Genomic DNA, 11,057 nt, shown 5'->3' with positions numbered 1-11,057 from the left:
ATATTCAGTTCCCGCAAAAATGTTCTTACATATTTTTAACAATATGGTCAAGTGTTGGACTAACTAGAAACAGAATTTCAGCATGCACAGTGGAAATTATCTTGGATAAGAATAAACTAAACTTCTCTCCTGAATAAAGGCACAGATACATGAGCATGCAGGACAGAGCTAGAAAGTGCTGGTTCTCCTCTGTGGCAGTCTGAGCAGGACCACTGAGGGCTACCACAGAAGCCTCTGAGACTCCTGAATTTTGAGATTGCTGGCAAGATTTAAGCAACAAAAAGGGAAGGACATGGATCTCACTCCTGCATCTCTTTGTAATAAAAATGAATGGCTTAAATATAGGGTTGTTTCTTTAATGTTGTAAAAGGTGAGGAATTTAGTCAATTTACATTGCCTTGTTATTGGTGTCAATTTTATATGGATTGCTGCCTGGGTCAAGTAAGCAAAACAAACATGACTTAATCATTAACATCTTTAAGACAAAAACCACTTCTTTACAGAGCAAATTGGTTGAACAATTTGACAATAGACAATTAGAAGTGATTGTATTACTGATAATTCCTTAGTTACTGCTGTTCAGCAGGTATTTTTCAGTGCCTATGTACCTGTTTTGTGGCTAGTGTGAAAAAAAACCCCAATATTAATTGATGGATTCATAGCTGCTCTAGCATAGGCCAAGATATTTCATTCTGCAAATTCAGTGATCTAAAACTCTACACCTTAAAGCAGTAACTTTGTATGCCATATGCTTTTCTGATTGCTTATGAAACAGGATAAATTTTCAAGAAAAATTATTGATCATCTAGAAGGTAACTTGTTCACAGTACTGGAGAAAAATAATAAATTTTTTAAAATATTGCAAGTAGTAAAATGCTTGTGTGTTACATTTTTTGTTTTATATGTATGTTTACAGATTACACATGTGTTAATGCCCAGCTTGAATTACTCTGAGGGGCCTAGGCAGGACTTGCAAATTCATTAAAGCTTAGAAATTTTCATTCTTGTCTAAACGATGAAAGTGTGCTTCTTCCTGTTTTTTTTGTTTTTCTTTTTTTTTTTTTTTTAAGTAATGCCTTTAGGCTTTTCATCTACTGTAAATTTTTGTAAAATATAAGCTTGTTTTTGAAAGTATCTATTCTCAGGCTAGCTTGCAGTTGCAAATTTGACAGTCTGTTTTCTTTTGCCATGTCTCTTCTTTTCCGATTCCCACTAATAATTTCTGAAAAATTTCATAATTATTTTCCTAGCGTTTATTTATCATTTTTGAGAATGAATGCAAACCATATGTTTTGGCGAGGTTATGTAACAATATGCTCTTCCTTTATACAAAACCAGACAACTTTCAGTTTCGGCACCTTTCCACAAGGAATGCTTTGTTTAAATCTGCATATATTATTATTTCTTCCTCTGTATTGTAGTAGTTTTTGTTATGATGAATATTTGGAAGATCCAAGTCAGGATGGTGGAATGAGAGAGGAAAAAAAAAGAAGATATTATCTTTCTAGTCATAGCTATGGTGCAAGCCATGAAATGGGAACTCATATTTCCTTTGCATACCTCTGACCTGGGAAGATGACTGTCTCTGGGGGGAGGAGATAATTTAATTTCCATTCATTTCAGCTTTCATTTTTTTGCAAAGAGTCAACAGATATGTTTCAGTTTCTGTGGGATCACTTATTTTGCTTTGCCAATATAGCATATCTCTGCCATGGGACTTAGGTTAGACCACCTGGTTTCCTTCTCTTCAGACCCTTGGGTGGGCCTGAAACCAGTGTAAGTTAAAAGATTTGCCTAGTACTCTGTCCAGTTACCCACTTAGATTTTACTTTGATTCTTTAATGAATAACATAATACAGCAAAATTCCTCAGGAAGGATGAAAACTAGAGGAAAGAAGAATAGGGTAGAAAAGAAAGGGGTTTCTGTCTTGTAGTCCGTGTGTAAAGCAAGGGTTAAAAAATTGCTTACCTTCAAGGCTGGTGTTCAATAAGTGAAAGCTATTCAGAAGTGTTGTGTTCTCAACATGATTCTCGAAGAAACAACATGGTTTGAATTACTTAGGGAAAATAAGATAACTTCATTACCATTTAGAGGGTTTAGAAACAAAAAAATAATTTGTGGAATCAGTAAACCTCAACAAATTTAAAATATTTCAGTCTTCTCAGACAAATTGTTAGATTCCTAGAATGAGTTTTAGTATTTTTGTGAACATTGATAGATCTCTCTTCGATAACTTCAAACTGTGTCATTGGGTTTTCTCTGACTCAATGCAATTTTTTTTGAGTAGGAGGGACTCTGAAAAATAAACATGCTATTTTCTGCATGAGTATGTGACTTACAGACTGCCATGTTCTGTTTAAAACATGTAAGTAACTTGTATATCCAGGAACACTGCTATCTCTTCTCAATGAGAGCACTGTTCCTCATCATGCAGGTCCCATTTAATTAACATATATACTTAATGACCATGTACTCCTGTACATGTCACTACAAGCAAGTGGTTCTGAGTACATGAAGAAAGCATGCTGCACTTTGGCCAATAAGGTGGCTGTCTTTATGCCAAAGCCCCAAATTAATTTCATATGCCAACCACCAAATTTTGCTGGGAAGAGGAAGAGGAACCCAGAACAGAAAAACTCAAAACATCAGTTCTGTACCACCTCCCTGCTTCTCTGACAAGACTTGCATCCATATGAAAATTAGCATGTTTAGGTGAGAAATCTGTGGCCAGTTTGTGGACATCCAGTTGGTGCTCACCTACTGCCTCACAGGTGAGGCTGGTAGGCTTGATATGTGTAAAATGTCAAATGTGGTTTTGTGTTTGACATGTTGCAAGTGAGCTCACAGTGGAGGTAAAAGTGAGGAGATAACCATGGTCTTCTAGAATAGTATGGAAATGTCTGATTTGCATTTTTCTCCTTCTGGCTCACATGAAATACAGACAGTTTTTGACTCCAAAGAGGGTTGTCATATGGTGATAAGCATGAACTGTGTATCAGCACTGACCAATGCTACAGCATATTTTTTGCATAGCTTTTTGTCTTTAACCATTTGGTGGATTGTCACTTTGAAAGTAAATTGTTTCTTACATCTCATAGTAGGATCTATTTTTCAGAGTTATTCAAATGAAAGGAAAATCTAATCAAACTTTAATACATAAATCCCTGGTATTTCTTTATTCTTCTTTCATGAGGCACATTAGATGCTTGAGTCAGTGAAGTGGAGGCACTGTGATCGCATTTTACTGAAGAACCATACTCCTGAGGAAATGAGTCTCCTGAGTATAATCTACTGATACCTTTGTGCTGCATTTCCCTGTGGAATGGTATCACCCTCCTGGAAGACCCCTATAGCTGTGACTGTTAGAATGATCTTTACTTCCTCTTTGTAACCTATTGGCCCAGAGCCAGATAACCCAGACCTCCCAGACCCTAGATAAAAAACCCCACAGCCATTGTTTGTTCTCTTTTTCCTTCTTCTCCCCAGAGAATAAGCACTTGAAAACTGAGCGTCTGTGAATATCTCGCCTGGTTTCTGAAGCTTCGTATCCCTGAATGTCCTCCAAGGCTGGGCTAGCTTAGCAGTTCAGGGGGGCTGACAGGGGGGAAAGCTTCATCTTTGGGTCAGTAGGACTCTAATATTCAGGAATAATGGAGAACTAGTGAGCATATTGGTGCCATGTCATGTCTGACCCTAGAAAACAATGAACTGGGCCATTTGGAACAACAGCCAAACTCTAGTGGGAAATAAATGCAGCTGCTTCATTGTGTCAGCTTTCTGACAGTACCTTCTGACTCTTGAAGGAGCTTTTGTTCTAACAGAAAGATTTCTAAGGTGGCCAAATTGTCATCAGTGTGCAGCTTCATTCTGGGTGCAGGTTTCATCTTCCTGAGTGGGATCTAATCTAATGTAACCTTAATATTATACCGACAATAGGAGGCTTGGGTGCACTTGCGTGATTGTTTAGTTTTAGTTGGATTTTGATGCTTTCCCCCACTCCATTATTTTCTGGGAGTGTCTTATAGGGTAAATTTCTTAATAGAATTCAGAAAATACACATATAATACCTTATTAAAATGCTGCTGGAGGACTGCAACTGCCCTCAGGCATAATGCAAACATACAATGTATGTATTAGAGATCAGTGAGGAAGCAATAACTTGCTATGTTTGGAATGCACAAGTATGCCAAGATCAGGTGTTCAAAGCACTGGCTTTTGTGTACCACTCAAATTTCTGGCTGTACCTGAACAGGTTTGCTTTCTGGACTCATGTGTTTGAAAACTTACTAGTTGCTGCAGGACTGGATTTTCTTGTGTGTATTCACACTGAAACTCATGCTGTAAATCACTGTGGGTGTAGCATTATTCTGTTATTTGGAACAAGGCCTAGTCTTATCAGTAGATAAGACTTTTTTGTATTGGGGAAAAGCTTCTCTCAAAGTTCGTGTACCTTCTCCTAGTTTGTTTTGGCTTTTGGTTTGAGTTAATGACTTTTACTCCAGCAAAGATAAGCCACTATTGCCCAGCATTTTCCCTCAACAGGCTGAACACTCATGAACGGTGACTTGAGCTTTCTTTGTGTAATGTAGAGTCAGGTCATAAATTCTGTGAAGCTCTGCTTTCAGAGTTGCCACATAGAGTGATGGGGATACAAATAAATGTAAGCAGTGTTGTCTTGTCCTATAGTCCCGCAGAAAAGAAATATACATTATTAGGGTTTAAAATACTAGTTTCATGCTTCTTTGATTGTACAGTGATGTAACCAAAAGACTGTATGTTTTAGCTGAGAGGAAAGTAGAAAGAGGATATATGAATGGCATTTTGCTTTTGTTAGTATGATTAATAAGTAATTATTGAAGTTAAGGCCTGATCTGATTTTGTACTATTGTAAACATGAACAGGAATCAGACTTTTATTATAATTTATGTTTTATTCAATATAAAAGAGAAAGGCAAATAATCATTTGGTCAAAAATGTGTTCTGAAAAGCAGACAATGAGAAACTAGATAAATTAGAAAACTAGAAAAATCTTAAATTTTTTCACGTTGGTATTTAGCAATGAAAAGTGGGGAAGCCATAGAAAGAATGTTTGATATAAAATGGTGTTGTCTTTCAAGAGTATTAGACATGGGACACTTGTTATTTGATCACCCTACCTTAAATTATCGGGGTCCTAGACCCATTGCAAAAAGGTAGGAATTCCCTCTTTCTCTTCTCCCCCACTTCTTCCAAAAGAAGCTGCCTTGCTGAAATACTGCTGGGGGTCAGAGGTCAGAAGTATTCTGCGCAAATCCTTTGTATTCATCTATGCATTGGGAAATGCAAGGCAGGAGCATAAAATATTTCAGTTCTGGCCAAGCATGCACACCACCATTGAAGATTACATATTCAGGTGTGGAATCTGCAATAAAGGGAGAAACAAATGCACAAGTGAAACCACATGAGACCAGGCTGTCTGTGCTCCAAGGCTGGCAGAAAGATAACTGTGTCAAGCAACCAAGGTGCCTTTTAAGTGGTGGGCAGCCATCCAGTTAGAGACATTCTACATCAGTTGAAGTGTCGTACTTTTATGGGATAGAAAATTGAAAGAAGATTCCCAAGGAAATGACAGAATGCATCATAGCTTAGAAATGACATTTTAAAAAACCAAAAAAATTTCTTTGAATTCTGCTCCAGTGCACATCACTCCTTATCTAAGGTGGAAGGATGGTGTTATGATTTTGGTTTTGCTAAGAAACCTCACACCTTTCTTGTAATCATAGCTCATGCATTTGGCGCATTACAAGCAACTAATTTTGTTCACTTTTGTGGAGGAAATGGTAGGTGCTCTGGAGGAGCTGTTAAGGGCTGATGCAAGTTCCCCATTAGTAGGGATGGAATGAGAGGACTACAGAACAGAATGTGCCCCTGGGAGCAGAGTTCTTGGTCATCCTGCTGGCTTTGCAGACATGTTGATTGGTGAGTTGTACCCCTCAGTCTTGGTTCTGCCCAAGTATTCATTCCCCCATCTTCATTTAACTTTACTATTTTAACCCACCAAAGAAAAAGATCCATTTAGAAGTTTTTCCTTATAATAAAAATACTTGGTTTGCTTTAAAGAAATATTCTTTCATCTATTTTCCATCTAATAGAAAACTATTCAGCTACAGCCCATTAGTGTAGCCACAGCAAGACAGTGAATTATTTTGTAGATGTGTGAATGTATGTCTGCAGCATTAACTGCTCAGTGAAAAAGCAAATGTGTTGTGAAGGTAACTGAAGAGGTATTTCTTATATAGACTTGGGTTCTCTCATATTAAAAAAACCATTAAACGTCAGCAATCTGTAGAATGGTGAGGAACTTCAAGCAGTGTGAAGAAAAATCTCACTATGACCATAAAGCGTCATGTCTTATATCAAAGAGCCTTTCCAGAGCAGTTCCTCTTGTGAATTTCTCTCCATATCTAACAATGTTTCTTGCTGATTGCCTCTTCCATTCCTGCTTGTCAATGATGGTTGAAAGGCTTCAGCTTAATTCAGCAAAGAGGGAATTATCCCTCTTGCGCACAGTAAATTTAAGTTGTGTGCTTCACGTATCTTAGCCTTTCCAGCAGTTGTAGGTTGGCTTACATTTTGATAAAGCCACAAGTATTTTGAGGAAGCACAAAGGTAAATTTCAGTTATCTAGAGAAACTACTACAAGCAAACATATGTTTGAATGGAAGATCCTTGAAGTTGATATTTGTTTCTATATTATCATAACTTTATAGACCTTAGTAAAACAAACAGCAATGTGATGGTGATGTAGGGTTGTTAATGTTCAGTCTGCTTCTGTGACAGCCAAGTACAGAGGTGGATAGTAGGGGGAGAAAAGTAGTGATGTCTGTAGATATTTTGTTAATTAAGAAATGAAGAATTGGGCAATGCGACTTTGATGTATCCTTTTTAATGCTAATATTAGATTGTGTTCATTTATGATCTGATTACGTGACTTAAGAGCAAAAAATGCATTAATTCTCAAGACAGGTGGTGAGCAGAGACTTTCAGAATATAGGATATTGAAATGATGGTCATGTTCTGGGGGTTTGGTTTTGTTTTTGGTTGATTGCTGGTCGTTGTTTTTCCTCCAAAAATTTCTAGATTGATTTTTGCTCCAAAGGAATTGAGTCCTAGGATTTCAATGTCTGGAAAATATGGGGACTTTCCAATTTCTTCCATTGAGCAAGGCAGATATGATTTTTGCCTAGTTTTTGTCCATTAAGAAGTAGGACTTGTGAGACAGGCTTATTGTGAAGTGGGGATTTTAGACATGGAGAGCATGAACTGCATACATACATACATACTCATGTGTCAGCTCTTATATTCTCTAAGTGGTTTTCATAAGCAGGGATTTGATAATATCCCAAAGCCTTCCTTCATCATTATTGAATTTTTTTTTGTTTTCTTCTGTTTGCAAAATGAGCCTTCTCAATCATGGTTAACCTTATAAGCAGCAAAGCACACATTAAACCTAATTTTTTGAATCTATACTTTGAGTGTTCCAGCTGCTACTGGATATGTTGGCCATTCTTTTAAGTACAAAAGCCATAGCTGTGAGGTTAAGTTAATTGTGGTGTGTTCTCAGATACATAGACTGTAGCAACCAGCAGCACACTGTGGCTGATCACAAGGAGGAAGTTAAAAACTACCACAATCAATAATGGTCGCACTTTGCCACAGTTCAGACCTCTCTCATTTCATCTTATTTCTCAGATCTGAGTGATCATTCCTTTTCTGTCTCTGTTTAACTATCAAGACAAGAAGAAATGTTTGGGTTGGGTCATTCAGTTCAGGTGGAGGGCAGTGAGAGCATTATTGCAGGCTTCCTTTTCTTTAGTGGGAAGGAAAAACGAAGCAAAGGAGCTAGCGTAGTGTGGTCAGTGTATGTGTGTGCATTACAAGAGGTCTTGTTTTGATTAAAGGTAGCCAATAACAGGTTTCTTAAAATTTAAGTGGAACTGACTTTTAAAAAAAGATTCACAGGCCATGCTACAATTTCTTCTCAATGTCACAAGCACGGTTTATTCATTCCTCTGAAATGATGTCAAGACTGTGTAGAAGGGGCACTCATTTTCCCTGCTCCTTTTCATGGCTGTTTAGATGGAGTTAAAATCTGAATGACTTGACCTTAATTGTAACTTGAAGTCTAAAGAAAGATGCAGTACTGTGTTTTCTGACAACTCCTAAAGAGTCTTGTGGTCCTCAGAGCTAGGAACAGGGTAGCTGTTTTTCACTGACTGCTTCATTTTAATTCCTGGGCAAAGCCTGGGAGCCAAATAAACAATTGAGGCTGGTTTTTATGTCTAACACCTGATACATACGTCCTGCTTTTTCCTCAAGGGTAGTGACTGCTTCTTATTTACTGCTTAGGAGTGGATAATTAATTAACAGGGGTGAGAATGTGCATGCATGACTAGACACTCAAAAATCACAGAACTAATTCCTGGGTTTGAATAACATTATTTTAGTATATAAAGCAGCCTTGAACTGGAAAAATTCTATTGTCAGAAGTATGTGCTAAAAGTTTTATGTCTATGCCATAATTTATTTTTATTACAAATAGGGCTTGTCTTGCTCAAGGATATTTAATCTCTACCAGTAAGAGAATAAAATCTTTGCCATAGTTATTGGTGACACTTTGTTGCATATAGTATTGGTGTTTTTTTCACAAGCTATCTTAGTAACCAGTTTAGGTGTATGGAGATAGGTACATGAATAGGATTGAAAAGCTTTTTGCTTAACTCTTTTAAGATGATCTTGGTGGAGTATATGACTACTTAGACAAGTAGTCGAAGCCATCAGTTTGCCATGTGATGTTCCCTTTGTACTTAAAGGAGGTTAATGATGGCTATTTTAAAAATATGTCTACTAGAGCTATGTCTACAACTTTTTTACTAGTAGAATTTTCTTCTTAACTTATAAGAAAAATATGTTATGACTGAAGGATTTCTTACTTTATTTAGTATAATTCTTGGTCATATTTGTCTTGAAACCTACAGTATATAAATTCAATGAAGAGTCTTTCTGTAGGGGTGAATCTTCTTATCCTGAGTGTATTCAAAGGCTGCTGATAATTGCTAATTAATATCCAAGACGCAGGAAGCCATGAGTCTGTGGCTGAAGACTAGAGTTCCACCAGAACACTCTGAATGTTAGCTTTAGTTAATTAAGCATTGTAAAATGTTGGGTTTAAACCTCATTGTTCTTGCATGATCTTGTTTCATTGTTGCACTCTGCAAACATTCTCTAGAGAGCTGTATACTGAGAGCTTGTCTGTGACACTTCTCTGGCTGTGTGTTTCCAAACAGGCTGTTAGAGTGTGCATGAAAAAGCCGGGGTGAGCTTGCAGGGCAGCAGGTCAAGCACCGTCAGTCATGGACTTGTGATGTGAGAGTGCTCTCTGGGCTTGGCGGGCCGTGTCGGGTTCCAAAAGGATCCATCGCAGATGTTGCAATGGTGTTTATGACATAATATTTCTTCCCAACACAGATCACTGAAAGTGGCCATCAGTAAGTGTATGCATGGGGAACATTTGCATGTGTGATTTCATGAGGGAGGCAAGTCAACCATCACATGCTGGAGGAACTTGGCCAAGTAATATACATAAAACTGCACTCTGTCTCGGTGCTATCCCAAGAGGGCCTGCATGCAGATGTTAGTGGGGCATTTGCAAAATGAAATCCCGTCGAAGAGAGCTAAATCAAAGCTGCACTGCTGAGACATGAAGCTCAAGTTCTTTGTGGCACCGTTTCCTCAAGCAGTTTTTATAAACACTTCCTAAACGTTTTATGAGCTATGAAAACAGTTGGGGAAACTGTGGAGCCACAGAGAGGTCACATGCTAACTACATTGCTGGAAAATACTTAGTGAAGTTTGAGAACCAGCAATTCTCTGACAATATTGTGGACATGTGACAAACCTCTCTTCATTGTCTTCTGCTTACCTATTTTCATTAAGACTTATCTGTTGGTATGTATTTCTCTAAAGAAAATGCTGTACTCACTAGACATTTACCTTAATTTGGGTTTTTACCTTAATAATGGGTTTTTTATTTGACACCATAAATTGTCCTGAATGAGAAAGTGAAAACGGATGGGTTTCTGCCTGTGCCAGTGTATGGTCTAGATTATGGAAATATGTTTTATTAATAAATAAAATTCTTTTTTAAAGTGTTATTTTCTTATTTGATTTATGTTTGTAATTTCCGTAAATGCCAGCAGCTTATATTGTGGTCTCCCACTCTTTCAGTTACTGGACTTTCTGCTGACTTCTTTTGGGTTGACTGAGAATATTCTTTGATGTGACTGGGCAGAATTATTCAGTGTGCCAAAGCATTCTCTGTGTTCAGCTTTAGCTGGCTTTCTCTGCTGTACAGGTGTCTTCTCCTGGACATCTCACTGATATCAGACAGATCCATTTCACTGGACTGTGAACAAAGCTGTGCTCTCTGAGAAGACTGCAGTGCTTGGAGGCTCCCAGCTCACTCTCTTTCTGCGGTGTGTCTGTACAGGGAAACTTGGCAAGCATGGCATACTTTATTTTAATAGAGAATAAGCTAAAACCATCCAAAGCTAAGTACTAATCTGAGACAATGGACACAGTGCTCATCTGCCCTGTTTTCTTGAAGATAAGGCTGTGAAATGGTGGTAAGTAAGCTAAAGGATAAATCAGCAGATGTTGGCAGTTTCAGGAGCAGAAACTATTAACTGTACATTAGGAATGGTTTATACTCATTAACAGAGTTTATACTATGGAGCTGTGTGGTTAGCCGTCACTTTCCCCTCTAATTTTTGGCCTTACTGCAGAAGCAGTGATGTTAGCTGTGGCCTTTCTTCACCTATAAAGGAAGGGGAAAGCTGGAGGAGGGTGACTAAATGTCTTTTGGAGTGATGTCAGGGGAGACTTAATCATCTTCAGATTGGTGCCTGTTATGTCAGTCTGTTAGTAATTAGGGCAGACCCCACTTGCCATGCAGGATAGCTTTGGAGTGCCTGCTCCCCACCCCTAAGGAGAGCCAGCGTGAGGCCCAACTGATGCA

The 11,057-nt window shown here is 38.0% G+C and overlaps 1 long non-coding RNA gene across 2 annotated transcripts in view; it reads left to right on the top strand.

Annotated features, from left to right (window-relative positions):
- Positions 1-219: 219 nt before the first annotated feature.
- Positions 220-11,057, top strand: part of LOC137472388 (uncharacterized) — a 32,493-nt gene continuing 21,655 nt past the window's right edge. The window contains exon 1 of one of the 2 annotated variants that reach the window (XR_010998143.1): positions 220-370. This is a non-coding gene — a long non-coding RNA (uncharacterized lncRNA). Of the gene's footprint in view, positions 371-8,070; positions 10,666-11,057 lie in introns of those variants that run through there. The other variant, XR_010998141.1, reaches the window with a different exon arrangement.

This window comes from Anomalospiza imberbis, chromosome 4 (assembly GCF_031753505.1).
Source record: "Anomalospiza imberbis isolate Cuckoo-Finch-1a 21T00152 chromosome 4, ASM3175350v1, whole genome shotgun sequence".
Classification (NCBI taxonomy): domain Eukaryota; kingdom Metazoa; phylum Chordata; class Aves; order Passeriformes; family Viduidae; genus Anomalospiza; species Anomalospiza imberbis.
This window is presented reverse-complemented; position numbering and strand designations above follow the sequence as displayed.